This window comes from Mus caroli, chromosome 17 (assembly GCF_900094665.2).
Source record: "Mus caroli chromosome 17, CAROLI_EIJ_v1.1, whole genome shotgun sequence".
NCBI lineage: Eukaryota > Metazoa > Chordata > Mammalia > Rodentia > Muridae > Mus > Mus caroli.
Window position 1 is genome coordinate 60537723 of NC_034586.1, and position 16577 is coordinate 60554299.

The window sequence follows — 16577 nt, forward strand, 5'->3', positions numbered from 1 at the left end:
CACCTACTCCAACAAGGCCACACCTCCCAGTAGTGTCACTCCCTGGGCCAAGCATATACAAACCATCACAGAACAAAGAGTCATTAGAGGAGGCGGGAAAGCCTGGGAAAGAGCATTCTAGGTATAAAGAAGGGTTACACAATGCGCCTCCCCACAGCGCCTCCCACAGGCTAATGGGAGAAATGCGGGCTTTTCCGCTGAGACTGGAACCCAGTGAGCAGTCCTGAGCAGAGCCTTCATCCGACTTCTGTTTTAACCTGGCTACTTTGTCAAATACCTTAAATGCGCAGGGGAGAAAAAGGCCACGGTCAGGAAGCCTGGGTGTTATGTCAACAAAACAATAACACAAGATCACAGTGCTTTAGACTAGGGTAAAAATGAGTAGTGAGAAAGAGGTCTGACATACTGTAAACTAGAGGCGACATTACAGATACGAGATCGAAAAGAAGGCACAGGGTTCATTTTGAAACCTGAGCAGCTAGTGTTTGACACTAAGTGACAAAGAAAAAGCTGAAAATTTGGACAAAATACCTTGTTTAGTTTTGAATGTGTTAAATCTAAGACTGGACTTAACTGGAGAATTCTGAGCAATCAGTATAATTTTGACGTTTTTACAGCACTAAGAGGACAAGCCTCAAATGTGAAGACAAACCAACAGGAGAGGCCAGTGAAGAGAAAGGGACTGAGCAGTGTAGATGTGGAGAAGAAATAATTTCAAGTGTGCTTTTCAGAATACAGTCCAAGAATGAACATCAATACACCCACAAAACCTTCAACCCACAAACTCTCCTGCCTACAAGATATGCAGAGATAAAGATGGAGCAGCCAACCAATGAGTGGCCCAACCTGAGACCCATCCCATGGGAGAGAGCCAACCCCTGACACTATTAATGGTACTGTCTGCTATGCTTGTATAACTGTCTCCTGAGAGGCTTCACCCAACAGCAGAAAGAAACAGATCCAGAGATCTACAGTCAAACATCAGGTGGAGCTCAGGGCATCTTGTGGAAAAGCCAGGTGTAGAATTAAATGAGCCAGAGCAGTCAAGGAAACCACAAGACCTAGAGTCAACTAACCTGGGCCCATAATGGCTCACAGAGACTGAACCAAACCAAAGAGCATAAATAACTGGACCTAGGCTCCCCACACATTTGTACTATGTGCAGCTTGGTCATCATGTGAGTCTCCTAACAACTGGACTGAGGGCTGTCTGTGACTCTTGCCTGCCATTGGATCCCCTTCCCCTGGCTGGACTATCTACTTGGGCCTCATTGGGAGAGGCTGTGCTTAGTCCAGCTAAGACTTGTCCCAGGGCAGGGCAGTAACCAAGTGGAGCTTGCCCTTCTCTGAGAAGAGGGGGTAATGAAATGGGGAGGGATTTGTGAGGGTGAGACTGGGGAGGAGGGGGCTGTGACCAGGATGTGAAGTAAATAAATTAATGAAAAAAAAAAAAAAAAGGTGGAGCTATGTGAGATTTTTGAGTACATTGAGAAAACTCCAAGAAACCAGGACAAGAGTCTCATGATCTCCGTTTCTTCAAATGGCAGAAGTGGTTTTGGACTGTGCTTTCATGCTCCTCTCAGGTGTAGCAAATAAGAGTGAGTTTACTTCAGATTATTATTACCACTGGATACTGTTATTTGTTCATATGCTTCTATGAAAAAAAACCATGTTTTTGTGGCATTCAGCTTACTCTCCAGTGTAGCTTACCCTTGTGATTATATACTTTACGCATGTGACTCCTCCTAGCCCAGTTTAAAAATAGTGCTTTGAATAAAGAGCATTACATAACATGAACTTTCAATTTTCATTTGTAGATTGATATGGAAGGATAGGAAATTATTATCCAGCTGCTAAGCTATGGCAATTTTTATATGAACTGAATTTGTGATTATAAAAACTATCCAACCATCTGATATTCTGTAGACAGATACTTCATTGATGGCTCATCTAATGATATAGGTGGGATTTGTGATCTAGATATTCTTTTGCCTCAGTCCAACACATGGAACTAAGAGTTTTGACTTACCTACTGCAGTTAATTCATAAACCCTTAAATATTGTTTCAGGTTCTGCTTATGTTGCAGGATATTACCAGTAATATACTTCCCTGGTTTTACTGCAGAGGGAAATAAGCAAGCTGATGAACTAACCTGCCCTGTATTTACTTTTCCAGACATAAAAAACAATGGAAAGGGGTTTGCATATGTCACTGCAGATTGATCCACTGAAACATCATGGATTCCTCTTTGGCCCTCTTAGGCTCCTCTGGCCCCAGCCCATCAATGATGACTGTGGAGGGTAAGGAGACAGTAAAAGTCACCAGAAAGACAGCAAAACTCCATCTAGCTCAAGGACAAAAGGAGAGTATCGACCATATCAGAAGTCAAGATTGCCCACCTGGAGCCAAGTTAAGGCCCATCTCATCAAGGAAGAGATTATTCTACGATATACAGAGCGCTGCCACCTGAGGATTGTTTTCTGATGATGCTAGCTGCTTTGACCTGTGCATCTGCACTGAGTGCCTCTGAACATGGGTATTATGTTCCTCACCCTCGTCTGTTTCAACGTTTAGATAGGATAGATCCAGCTCCTCTTATCTTTACTAGTGACTCTGTGTTTATGACTGGACCTTGGGACTGTAATAGACTCATTTATTCATCTGAAGAAGGGACTGCACTTAATTTTTACTTGAGATTTTAATCTCTTTCTATATGTATAGGACATTATAACATTTACATTCCTATTAAAGAGCAAATATGGCCTTATGTTCTACAAGAGACCAGATATACTAATCACAAAGGTCTCTTTGAAAGGTATCCTAGATCTTTCTTACCAATATAATAAGTAATCAATAGTACTGGACACAGTCAGATCCCCGTCCTTGGCAGCAGAGTACTACATGCAATGCTTTCACTGTTCTGTTATTATTATGTTTGTAATTTGCTTGCTTATAGGATAATCATGCATCAAATGCAATTAGATTTATCTACAACATCTCAAATCAAAGCCCCTCTCAATAGACTGCATTTTAAAAAAAATCAAAAAGGGAGAGATAAAGGAACAAGGTCAAGAATGGAAGGAGTCAGGTGAGATTTCTGAGTGCCAGTGAGATAACTCTAAGGAACCAAGATAAAGAGGCGGTGACCTCAGTTTCTTCAAAACAAAGGAATTGTTTCTGATTCATGCTTTTGTGACCCTTCTAGGTGTACCACATAAAGAATGAATTTATTTCAAATTACTCACTATTAACTGGCTATTGTTATTTGTTTATATGCCTCTATGGAAAAACATGTTTTTGCCATCTATGGCTTGCCTGTCATATGTGGCTTACCCACCAAGTATACAATCACTTGTTCTTGTGACTGTATACTTTACTCATGTGACTCCTCTTAACCCTCTGAGTATAAATAGTCTGGTGCTCTGAATAAAGTTAGCTACTGCATAAGACTTTAGGCAACCTCATTTATTGGCTCCATTTCCCCAGGTCCACCCCCTTTAGAGTGAACATGTGCCAAACAGTAAAATATGATGAGACCTACAACTTGTAGGTGGTAAGAAAGAAGACACTAGAGGTATTGATAAAGCAGCTCTGATGTCTTCAAAACCTTGACAGGAATGTGGATGCAAGGAAAGGAATTAGAAACAACAGGAATCATCAAGAGTACCATGTGTAAAAAAACCTCCCTTTAAAGATACTCTTGTGGTACTGCACACCTTAGACCCCAGGCAGATCACCGAGTTTGAGACCAGCCTAGTCTACATATCTAATACCAAAGTTAGCAAGAATTGTCCAGTTAGACCTTGACTAAAGCAAGCAAGCAAACAAACAGCACCAAAACCAAACAAACAAAATTCTTGGAAGCCTTTCAACATTTTGATCTAAATGTGAAGATTCATTACCAATTACTGTTGTCATACCTTTTGACTGCACACTGAATCATATTCCCAAATAATTATTTCAGAGAATTTACGGAGAAGGCAAACTTTAATTTTTTTTTGCATGTTATAAAATAACCTCATTAGTCTAGCACAATTTAGGACAGTTAAAAAACAAACCACTATTGGTAAACCTTGAAGGTACTGCTTTCTGAAATATTTATCACTGAAAGGGAAACATCATGCCAATTTACTACTGCTTCAGTAGAAAAACCACATTTTTCTATGTGAGCTATTTGGGATCCTGTCTTAATAAGCTGATATCTTGTAATTCCTACAGTATGTACTATTTAAGTTTTTTTTTCTTCCTAATAACAGGTGGACTATTTTAATTAAGACTTTTATCAGTATCACAAAGATGTCTTTTTCTTTCCTATTTTTCTATATTTGACCAACATGGATGGATTAATCTTTTGTTTTTAAAATATCTATATTTTCATTCTATAGACAGAGAGATTTCAATCACTTTCCTAGCTTTCCTTTACTCTCTATAGCAATTTACAATTATTTTCTTTTTCTCCTTTTCTTTATTATTTTTAATAACATTTCTTGTATTATATAGATGACAATGTCTCTGCATATACCAATTTTCTCTAATGCCATTATAATCAACCATCTACAGCAGTTTTATCTGTTTCCATACCCCTCTGGAGTATGAAAACTCGAACAAGGAGAAGGCACATAGTAAAGTTTATAGTAATGGGTCAAGATTAAATTATTAATTTGCCAGTTTGGGGTTTGTTCCTAAAATGAACAGGAAGTATTTGGTCTGTGAACTTTCTAAAGGTATTTTTCTCCAGAATTAGTATGACTGTATTCTACTTGTGATAACTATCCATTTCAAATGCTTTGAGTTTTTAAATACAGTTCTAGTTAAAACTATAAAGAGGGTCAAGTCTGAAATCTTGAGCTACCCATTGGTAGCTCAGGTATTACTGATTTATTTAAGACATTATGACACTACTTCCAGAGAAACTATACAAACTGAAAACTAAATAAACCAGAAAGACAAGCATGGGCATAGGACAAAAAATGCCTACAGTAAACTTACAACGGCCTGGTTTTATTTGTATTTGAATACACTGTGTCTATTATATTAGCTAACAGACTATGATGAGTATTCTTGGCTGTTAACTACATTTGTAATTAACTAAAATGCAAGTGGCTAGGCACACTTGTGAGGGATTTTTTTCTTAATTATTGGAAGTGGGAGAACCAATTTTTAATCTATATCTTTTGAGGTGGGAAGATCCACCTGTAATCTGGGCCACACCTTCTGCTGGCAACCTAGATAAAAGATGGAAGAAGGAAACTTGCTCTTTTTGCCTGCTTGTTCTTGCTCTTGCTGACAAGTCCTTCAGTGGCATTAGAGTCTACTTCTTTGAGATTCTGGTATACACTAATGACTAGCTGAGGCACTGAGCCTTGTGGACTGAACAGCTACTGGATTCTTGGGCCTTCTGTTGGTAGACAGCTATTATTGGACTAACTGGACCATTGTCTATAAGCCATTAATCAATCAATCTCTCTCTCTCTCTCTCCATATATATGTGTGTGTGTATATATATGTTTGTGTGTGCATTCATATTCATTCTCTAAGTTCTGTTCCTATAGAAAACCCTGAATAATAAAAATACTATGTATAATATTTAAATTATAAATAACAATGAAAGGAGCTGAATAAATGAGCTCTTTTCATTGATGGAAATATGGTAACAGAAAGAAGGCTAGGAGTTGGGAATAAATTGAGTCAAACTCAGATGCTCAACAAGTCATTGTTCTTGATATTAGCAACCCGTCTTGTAACTTGTCTCTATGGTAACTGCGATTGTGTGATCTACAAGCTCAGGGAAAAGGAACTGGTCTTCTTGTGCTCTCTCAGCTCATTCTAGGAGAAGCAGGTGACTCATTAGAAGATCACTCAACTAGCCCAATGCAAAGAGCCACAAGATGAAATACTGATCATTCTTTTTCCTGCCAAGAGTCACTGAGGTCTTCTCTCACATGAGAATAACTTCGAAGTCAAGCCCTCATGACTGACTTTCCGAGAAGCCTTGAAGAAAAACCACTTATCAGTCAGGCTGCTCTTCAGAGACAGTATCTGCTGTTTACTGCAGGGCAACACAGGACTAGTTATCCTTCTATAGATAACATCATAAATGATGTAAGAAGTGTTTAGATACTGAATTTTCTTATATTAGAACAAAATTTTCTATACATCTCATGAAAATCTGCTTTTTATTTTAAACAAAAATGTGAAAATGGGAAGATCAATATTAAATATACTGTCTTTTGTTTTTTGGCAACTTCAGAATTGTTGATATTTTTACTGAAGAGCACTTACTTTTAGAATTAATTTACATGATGTTTTAGCAGAGAAATGGTGAAATGAGTTTACAACAATGTTACTGACTTTTTTTTCACCTGTCTTGGAAATCACTGTAACTTAGCTTACACTGTTATTTTCCTATTTTCAGCAGCTAAGCACATAATTTATAAACCTCTGGTGAGGTAGAGTTTTAATGATGAAAATTGGAGGTAACAATTTTTAACTAGGAAGATTTTTAGTTGGCCTAAAGATGATGTACTTTGTGATTGGGTTATGTTTTTAATGTATTTTTTTCTGCATGGATTCTAAGTTTGTTTCTCTTTAGCAATGAACAAAAATTTTCTTAGAGAAGAGTATTTAAACATCTATAACTATTTCTGCTTAGCAGTGGTAATAATATACCTAGTGGCTGATTGCTTTTTGATGTTTTATGAATTGCAAATCTGATTAATCTCTCTGAGTTTGAGCACTTGGGCCTTTTAAAAATTATTATTACACACATATATATACATACATATACATACATATTATTATTATTACATACATATTATTACATACATATTAATACATACATATTATTAAAAAATTATTATTACACACATATATATACATACATATACATACATATTATTATTATTACATACATATTATTACATACATATTAATACATACATATTATTAAAAAATTATTATTACACACATATATATACATATATATGTATGTATATATATGTGTGTGTGTGTGTCTTTGTGAATCTCTGTCACATGTATGTGCAAGTACAAGCAGTGATGGTACAGCCTGACATGGGTCCTGGACTGAATTCAGCCCCTCTGGAAGAGCAGCACACAGTCCTAACTGCTGAGCCACTTCTCCAGCCCAGCCTGCTTAATGTGTGTATATGTATATGTCCTAGGGCTCCAACGCTATACTGAACAGAGAGAAAAGGCAGTGGACAAGATTCAAGTTTTTCATTATGTTAACCATGGGAATTATTGTTAACACAGTAACAAATTAAGGGTTTTTCTCTTCTCTTGGTTTGTTAACAGTATTCGACATAAACATTGAATTTTGTGATATGATTCCTTCTTATGTGAAGGTACGAAGGACTTTATTATTCAGCTAAAGCAACGGACTGTTTATAATTTAAAAATTCAAAACTGCATTCTTCATACAAATCTATGCTGGTTATATCTATTTTTAGATTACATTTCATTATTTCTATATCCATGTTGTGAAGAAATAATGACCTACAACTTGTCTACTGTCACATCTAGCTTTCTTACCACAATTATGATAAAAAAAAAACCCATAATAGGTACTGAGATATTTATTTGCTAATTCTTAGGGAAAGACTCTCTAAATATAACATTTTATTTTACTTAAGTGGCTTCCCAGTGAAAACATGTAAGCTTGGGATATTCTTTGTGGAAAAGTTTTAAATAAATTCAACTTGTTTTACAAAGCACAACACAGACTTCCTATTTCCTCATGTTGAGTTTGGGCAAATTGTGTTTTTCAAGAACTTCAACTTTGTTCAGGTGTGGTTGTGCATGCCTTTAATCCCTGTACTAAATCCTAGCACTCTGAAGCAGAGGCACAGTGCCAACCTGGTCACCATAGCAAAACTTTGGACAGCCAAAGCTAGATAATAGAGAGACTCTGTCTCAAGAAACTAAAAAGAATTATGACCTTTCACTAAGTTGAAAATGTTAACAGAATAAAGCTGCTTATAATTTCTTTTGGAAAATTTACTGTCAATAGTGAATTTCCTTTTCTCATCCCTGGTTTTATTAATTTGGTTTTTTCCTTTTTCCCTTATCAATTTATTGTGGTTTTCATTTTTTAAGGAGCCTTATTAATCTGACTCTAAAATCTCTGCTTCACTAATTTCCTGATTTTATTACTTCCACATCTTTAGGGTTTGACTCATCTTTCCTTTAAAAGCCTTGACTATTAACATCCAACAGTCTCCGGCTTATATAACACTATAAACTACTGCATCCCTTCTGTTGTGTTCTAGGTATCCTGACCAATACAATTTTACTTTTCAGATAAAAAAGTTTTCTAATTTTCACAGTAACTTTTAAAATATTTTTATATTCTTTTACCATCTCATACAGGTATTTAAGGTATTTTGATCATTTCCACTCCTACTCCCTCTCTCCAACTCTTGTCAGACTCACCAACTCCTCCCAGAACCACCCACCTTCCTCCAACTGCATATCATTAAAAACAAGCAAACAAAACCCAGTGATTTCAATAAGTTTTGTCAGCATGTTCATGGGTATAGGGTCATGCACTCCAGCATGTGAACCTAGCTGGGACTCATGCCTGAAAAAAACAAAACAAACAAAATCAACCCCAACAACAACCACCCAGACTCCCCCTTCCCCAGCAGCCATTATTTGCTATTATCTCCTCAGGCAGGAGTGGGTCTCAGAAACACCTCCCGCATCCACTCAGGAATTTTAACTAGTCTGATCTTGTGCTGGTCTTGTACTGACAACCACAGCTCAATCTGCACTCATGAGTTAACGTCACTAGACTAGTTGTTGGGTTTTTTTTTTTTCCTTTTGTAATGTGCAGTACAACAACAACAAATCCTTTTAATCAAAGAACATAAAAATATCTTAGCTTTGGGTGAGAAAGTAGATGGCAGGGACAAAGAAAAGTGACTTGCCTAAAAATTCAGTTGTAAGCTCAACTTCATCTAGCTCAGGAGCTGCAATTCATATGATCTGCTCAATCCTCAGATCACAAGCTGAGAATACTGCTACTCTGAGGACAGTAACCCAAGCACCTCACAGAAACAGGTGAGATTTCCTCTCTAGCGAAAGAAAGTCACTTTTGTTTCTTTCAACCAGGTTGCAATTTCCACATATAATTTCACCCCACCCCCAGACATACAAGAGCCTACCTAAGGAATAAAGGCAGCAAGTACTACAGATGGGACAGAACTGGGGAATGACTAGAAGGACCACATAGTAAGAGTCTTTGTATAAAAGCTAACACTTAAATAAAGCTAAATAGAAATCAGAAAGAAAAAAGACAGAACTTTAAAAGCAAGAACACACAAGTAAAAAAGTTCAGAAATAGTTGAAAAGAAAATCAACACAATAGAAGCCAGACAATAAGAAAATATTCAGGATATAATACATAGAAACACAAGGAACAGAAGCATAAAGAAAAGAAAAGGCATTGAATGTGGAATAAGAAACCAGAAATAAAATATAAACAATATTCCAAAAGAGAACATATGAATGTTAGTAATCCAGAGTCAACTGAGAGTCAAAGACGAAAGTGAATTCTCACCCTCACACAGCCTAAGACTCTCAAAGCAGGATAAATAGATATAATTCCCATATCTAGTGCAGTGAAAACTACCTAAAATCCAGAGTGAAGGCCACAAAGAGGTCTGGAGGTTTTCGGGACTAGAGTTTGGTTCACAGCACACTCATCAGCCAGGTCACAACCACCTGTAACTCCAGGGGATCTGATACTCTAGTCTGACATTTGACTTATCTTTTAAAGTGATATTCGATATCACTGAAGAAATTCAGACAAAGTTAGAGAGATGACTCAGTAGATAATAGCACTTGCTACCAAGCTTGGCAATCTGAATTCAATTCTTAGAACCAACATGGTAGTAAAGAAAGCCAACTCCCCCAGTTCATCCTCTGACCACCAAAGAGGAACCAGGGGCTCACAGTGCTTGGTCCACAGAACTTAATAAAAATTTCTACCATGCATTCAAGGGCGATAATTAAATCACTCTTCAAAAAGCACAAAATAATTTAATAAAGTTTCAAAAACATGTAGCTGACTTTATGAGCGCAGAACAATCAGGGGCTGAGTCAGGGGTGAGAGTGGGTGGATTTGGGGGGGGGGGTACAGCACTTGGGAGGTAAAGTCAGAAAGATCAAGAGTTCAAGGCTGTACTAGATTCTGCCTCAAATAAACTTTTTTTTTAAGTTAAAAAATGTTTTTAAAAAAATCAACAACCTTTAAAAATTAAAAAAAAAATGAATTTGAAAAAACAAAAACAAAAAAAACAAAAAACAAACAAACAAAAAAAATCAACAACCAAAATTACCAAAATGAAAAATTACAGATCTGCTATAGCAATAAAGATGCAAAAAAATTTAAACAAGATAACAAGCCAAGTAATTACAGCAAATGCTATAAAGTCAGCTCTTCCAAAAGTCATTATTAGATAAGATGAATTACATGTTTGCTGTCATCTTTGTTGGAAATAAAGAATGCACTCGGGGAAAAAACTTGACTTTCAATAAGAAAACTAAAAATTAAAATCAATTGCTCAAGACAAGCTACAACAAAGGTACACTGAATGGTGGAAGTATTGTATTTTTTAAAGTACCTGGTCTCCATTCCTAATTAACAGTATATAAAGTTCTAGTTTTCTGGACCAAACTTAATAATTACACAGTTAAAAGTCAATTCTCTCTTACAGAATGGGAATGAACTTAGTATGATAAATTGTACCATTTGCTGTCAACTCAGTTGGAAACAGAGAAAACACTCAGGGAAAAAAAACTGACTTTGAGAAACTAAATTTCTCAATGCAAAGTTTAGTAGTCAAGAAGCTACAGCAAAATTGCATTGAAGGGTGAAAATACTGTTTTTTATAGCAACCAATCTCCACTTCTAATTAACAGTATACAAAGTTCTTGGTGAAAGGTTAGGTGTCAACTCAGGTAACTTTCTCTTGAGCTTCATTTTATGTAGCTATGTGTATACGTGTGTATACATTTTATGTAGCTATGTGTATACGTGTATATACATTTTATGTAGCTACGTGTGTATACAGAGTCTCTTCCAGGGACCTGGAGCTCACTGATAGGGTAGAGTAGATGGCTAGCCAACTCTGGGTGGTCATCTGCCTCTGCTCTACCTGTTTTTATCCTTCAGTGCTGGAATCACAAGCACATGGCCACATTAGGCTATTTTTTATGTGGGTGCTAGGGATTGGAACTCAGGCCTCCCTGCTTAAGAAGCAAGCACTTTTTTACTACACTAAGCCATCTTCCCAAGAGCCAAACAAAGTGATGCTTAAAGAGAGCTCAGGAGTTCACATTCCTGATTTCAAGAATTATTACAAAGTAAATGCCACTATAATCTAGTATTTTCAAATTTTCAGGCACAGAGATCAAGGGGACAGTCCAGAAGCACATCACATTTGTGGTCTTACTGTACTAACTTTTAACTAAATAAGAAAAAGAATGTTCTCGAAAAATGGAACTAGAATGACATAGCCAATGGATAAGAAAACAATCCTTAAACCTTTTCTCACATCATAAAACAAAAATATAACTCATAATATGTAATGCATCTTGATGTAAAAACCAAAACTATTAAACATATAGCCAAAAACATGAGGAAACTTGTACAACTTTGCAATTGGTAAAGAATCCTCAGAGCACAGAAGCACAGGAAAAAGAAAGAAAAAAAAAAAAAAAAGAAGCTCATTAGCCAAATTAATTCCCATTAAAAGCTCTTTTTAAGGCATTATTTGTGTTGCCACATGAGTGAAGAAGGTACCTGTGGAGCCAGAAGACAACATTAGATTCCATGGAGCTAGAGTTACAGGCATTGGTGAGCAGACCAATGTGGGTGCTGAGAACTGAAACTGGGTCCTCTGGAAGAGCAGCAGGTGCTCTTACCTGCAGAGCCATCGCTTCAGCTCCTCCTCTTGTTTGTAGTTTGGAAATAAAGAAAACATAAAAACCTTCATACTGAAATGTGTGTTTCATGTCTGTCAGTGTAGCCGTATAAACAACATATTTTAAAAGCTTGAAAATTCATTAGGATAAGCTGAGTTTTAAAATGGCTGAAGGATCTGAAGAAAGCAGTTACAAATGAAGACACAGACCAGCCTGTCAGCATCATGAGTCATCCAGTAAATATAAGTTAAAATTCACTGTGTCCCAGGAGTGATCCCAGAAGTCAGAAGCCCGAGGCAGGAGGGTTAAGAGTTCAAGGCTAGCTTAGACTACATAGTTTGAGTTCATTACAGCCTCAGCTACAAAACAGATTTCTTTTCAAAAAGACCAAGAAAACAAACACGTGAACAACAAAAATTAAAAACCAGTGTGATATAGTAAAACTACTATACATATACTAGAAGGGTGTACGGAAGTGGATAAGGCAAACTGCTGTTTGTCACTGGCAGACAAGAAACATGGGACAATGATTAAACATTCACTTTCTATATAAGTCAGTAAATACTACATCTAGAGATTTTCCAGGTTAAAAAAAGTTTCAATTCACATAAGAACTCAGAATAAATGTTCACAGCACCTTTATTAATAACAACCCCAAATAAGCAACAACCCAAATACATTGATTAAATGACTAAAACAGTAGTAAATCAACAACTATCATGAACTACTTCACAAAAAACAGAAGCTAGTTTTACACAGACACACACACACACATGGTCTTCAAAAGCATGATGCTGGAAAATAGCAGATACAAAAGAAATAACTACATTTATATGAAACAGTAGACCAAGGGAAACCAATGTAGAACGTGAGAAAGGAAAGGGGTTTCCCGGGGCTAAGGGTCAAAGTCTGGTTGACCTCAAAGGAATAGAAGTTTTCAGAGGGGTGAAAATATTGTCCTGATTGTGTTATATATTATATGTACACACACACACATCTACATATATGTGTGTGCATATATATATATATATATATATGACATAAAAGTATACTTTTATGAAAACACAATGAGATGTACATCTTAAGTACATTTCATTAATTCTAATTTACTCTCTAATTTTAAAAAGCTGACTTTTTGAAAAGATAATCTCTTTTAAGGAACTAGTATATAAGAACCACTAGTGACACCCAAATGGAACCATATATATAGTTGAAAAGATGTCAAAAAAATAAAAAAAGAAAGAAAGAAAAGAAAAAAGACTTAACCTCCACTACTTTTTTATAAATATTAAGAATGACAGCAAGAGGAGCCAGAGAGGCAGCAGGTAGGTCAGGGTACTTGCCACACAGCCTGACACTATGCAAACCAGAAGCCCATGACAGAAGAACCAACTCCCATACATTGTCCTTTCATCTCCATAAGCATGCTGTAACAACACACATGTGCACACACACACTCGCTAAATGTTTTCAAAAATAAGAACAAAAACATTATCTGGGCAAGCTAAAAATAGAAGGGCGTATTTTAACCTAATATTGACTATTAAAAAGCTTTGTGAAAAATCATATTTAATGCTAACCTCAGAAGCATTTACCTTAAAGAAAAAGTAACATATTTTAACTATTAGCCCTACTATTCAACAATACATAGCACCTAATGGGCAATGCAATGAACAGAATGTCATAAAAACTGGAAAGGAAACCAAAAAAAATACTTTCAGATAATTGTCAAGTAAATAAAATATTAGCCTTATGAAAAATTGGGGGGGGGCCCCAAGGATCAAAAGCTTTTTTTTATTGCCAGAGACAGGAAAACAAAGTTACCTTAAAGTTTTCATCTACTACAGCAATACAACCATAAAGGAGCTGGGAATATTGAAAAGGAATGATATATATATATATATATGGGGTAACTAAAGCTTTAATATAAAGCAAGATATGGATAAAATGGTGAGAACAATTTGGGGAGGGGCTTAAGACTGTAAAACAGTTCTAAGAATGTATATGTAATCTTATTCAAAATAGGGTTTTTAAATTTTAACTCACAAGTGGTCTGAAGACCATCTAGAAGAAACACTCAGGAAATAGTAATAATATCTTTAAAAAGAGTAATAATAAGGGTTAGATGGCTATCAGAGTTAAATACTCATACCCTTTACTTCTGCAACTGTACTTCTGTGGATCTGTGCTCCAGAAATGATCACACAGTTTTTTTCCCCCTTATTAGAACAGTGGCTTGGGATAGAGGCAATATACTAGAAGGGAAAGTGGAAGCTGCTCTTTTTACATTATAGTCTTCCACACGGTGAAATGTTCTAAAATAAAGGATTCAGAGCTTACAGTTCAGCATCAATCAATACGTGAGTTAGTTACCTTTAGTATAAAGCCTAACTTTCAACTGCAATCACTGATACGGCTTTCAGTAGGAATACTCAAATTAAATCAAATTAAAGAAATAGGATGTACCCTTAGATAGAAAAAGTCTAATACTTTATGTAGGAGGCCTACATAAAACGGGAGTCAATGTCTGTCCAAGATATATAATTAGAAGAAGCAAGCTTTACACAAATGTGCTCAGCATAGCCCTCACCCCCATCCCTGAAGGAGACAACTCTGCATGTGTGTGTGTGTCTTTCAAGATGCATTTGTGAAAGCACTTGGAAAGATGACCACCAAACCGAAATACTGGTGGGGCACTGAAGGATGAAAATAGTCACATATTAGTATTTATTTAATACTTCTCTCTTTATACTGCTGAATTTTACACCGAGGGTGCATGTCTGTAATAGAAGAATAAAATTATTTCATATAAAAAGACATGAAATCCAGAAGACAATCACAAACATGTTACGTTTATTGCTGCTATTTTTTACGTTCGTGTGGACACTCATCAAATGACCTGTTAAGTCTTCAGCAATGACTGCCATCTTAAAAGAAATATGAGCAAATATTTCGTGATAAAAATAGAGTAAGGCCTCTTTAAAAAAAAAAAAAAAAAAGAATCGTATACTTGACAGAACGAGGAGCCTCAAAGCAGTTGTCTATGTAGACATACAATTTTTTTTGTTTTGTTTTATTTTATTCAACTTGGTCTGGGCAGCTTTCAACTCACCATTTTTAATGTGCGCAAAAAAATGATAAACCTGGAGGCATCTTGGGGTGGGGGTGGAGGTGCGGGTGGGGGCGGGGAGGGGAGCCCTGAAGGTGCCTCTGACCGGCGTGCCGGGGCCTAACGCTGACCGAGAAGACGCTAGGTCACTGGCACTGCCTGACAGGGTGCCTGGGCCTCGGTGACAATCGGGGAGGACGCAAATCCGGGAGGCAGGGGTGGAAGGCGTGCCGTGCCGGGCCGGGCAGGGGCCCCGCAGGCCTAGTGCGCCACGGTCCTCCGCGGAGGGCCTGAGGGTGGGCGGCACTGGCCGGCCGCAAGGGGCAAGGCGCCGGGTCCTTGACCGGGGCACCAAGGACGGCAGACAGCCGGCGGGAGCGAGCGGGCGGCGGGCGCGGCGGCTCGGGCTAGAGCGCGGCCCTGGGCGGGATGGCCGGAGGCCGCTCAGTCGCCAACCCCACCCACCATGGCCGGCCGGGCTCGGCCCGTTCCTCGGGGACCCCCGAAGCCGAGGCGCCGGGGCAGCGGCTCCCTCACCCAGATCCCCTCTGACAGAATCAGCCGGAATGGAGAGAGAGAAAAAAAAAAATTCCCCTCACCGAGATGTGCAGCGGCTCCAGAGCGAGAACAGCGCTCGATCCTCCACCCGCCACCACCGCCTTCTTCTCCGCCTCCGACTCCTCCCCCGCCGAACGCGCAGCGGCTGCAGCGGCGGCGGCGACGGCGGCGGCGGAAGCAGAGGTGGTGGCGGCGGCGGCGGCGGCGGCGCGTCCCGCCCCTTGCGCCGCGAAGGAGGCGGAGGAAGGGAGCGCTTTAGCCCCGCCCTCTGAAGGCGCAGCCAATAGACTTCACGTCTCTCTGCAGGGGGAAAAGCACGCATCCAATCGCAGTCCGAGAAGTAGGCTTACGTCATGGTTGGACGTGGCAGAAAAAGGGAAAATAACTGGGGCTGTCTCTCTGCCTGGCGCCTGCAAGCTCGCTCCCAGGCCCTTCGCGGATTGGCCGAGGAGCGTGGAGACGCGCTTGGCTCCGCCCCCTCTCTGGCCCTGCGCCCGCCCCTGCAGCACTGCGACGTTTGGGCGGGGGCGGGGCGCCGAGGCCCGAGCCACTGTCAGGCCTTTTGTGGTTTGGCTGGGAGAAAAGGGCGGGGTCTCCCGTAGGGAAGGGGGTGTGGAAAGCTGAGCGCAGGACTGGCGCAGTTACACTTCTCCCTCCATTTCCGCAGCCCCCCCCCAGCAAAATGGAGGTGCAGAATTCGGTCCCCAAGGCTGTGAGAAGTTACCCAGTATTTGCAATTTAAATACAAAAAAAGAAAATCCGCAACCAGTTGCAATTCTGATAGCAGCGGGGGAAAGAAACATACGGAGGAAGAGCTAGTTTGCTGTGGTTCTCTGTGGTGCGTAGTACCCGCCCGCCACCCGTCAGACCCTCGCCCTGCTCTCTGATTCTGTTTGGATTAAGCAGCTATAGGTGAGATGTAGATTTGGCCTGACCAGAGTTTAGCAGCTGACAGCTAAG

The 16577-nt window shown here is 38.9% G+C and overlaps 1 protein-coding gene across 2 annotated transcripts in view; it reads right to left on the reverse strand.

Moving 5' to 3' along the window:
• Nucleotides 1-15816, reverse strand: part of Pja2 (praja ring finger ubiquitin ligase 2) — a 51748-nt gene extending 35932 nt beyond the window's left edge. For both annotated transcript variants that reach the window (XM_021186545.2, XM_021186544.2), the window contains exon 1: nt 15659-15816. The gene's annotated coding sequence lies outside the window, so the exon portion shown is untranslated. The remainder of the gene's footprint in view (nt 1-15658) is intronic.
• Nucleotides 15817-16577: the final 761 nt, after the last annotated feature.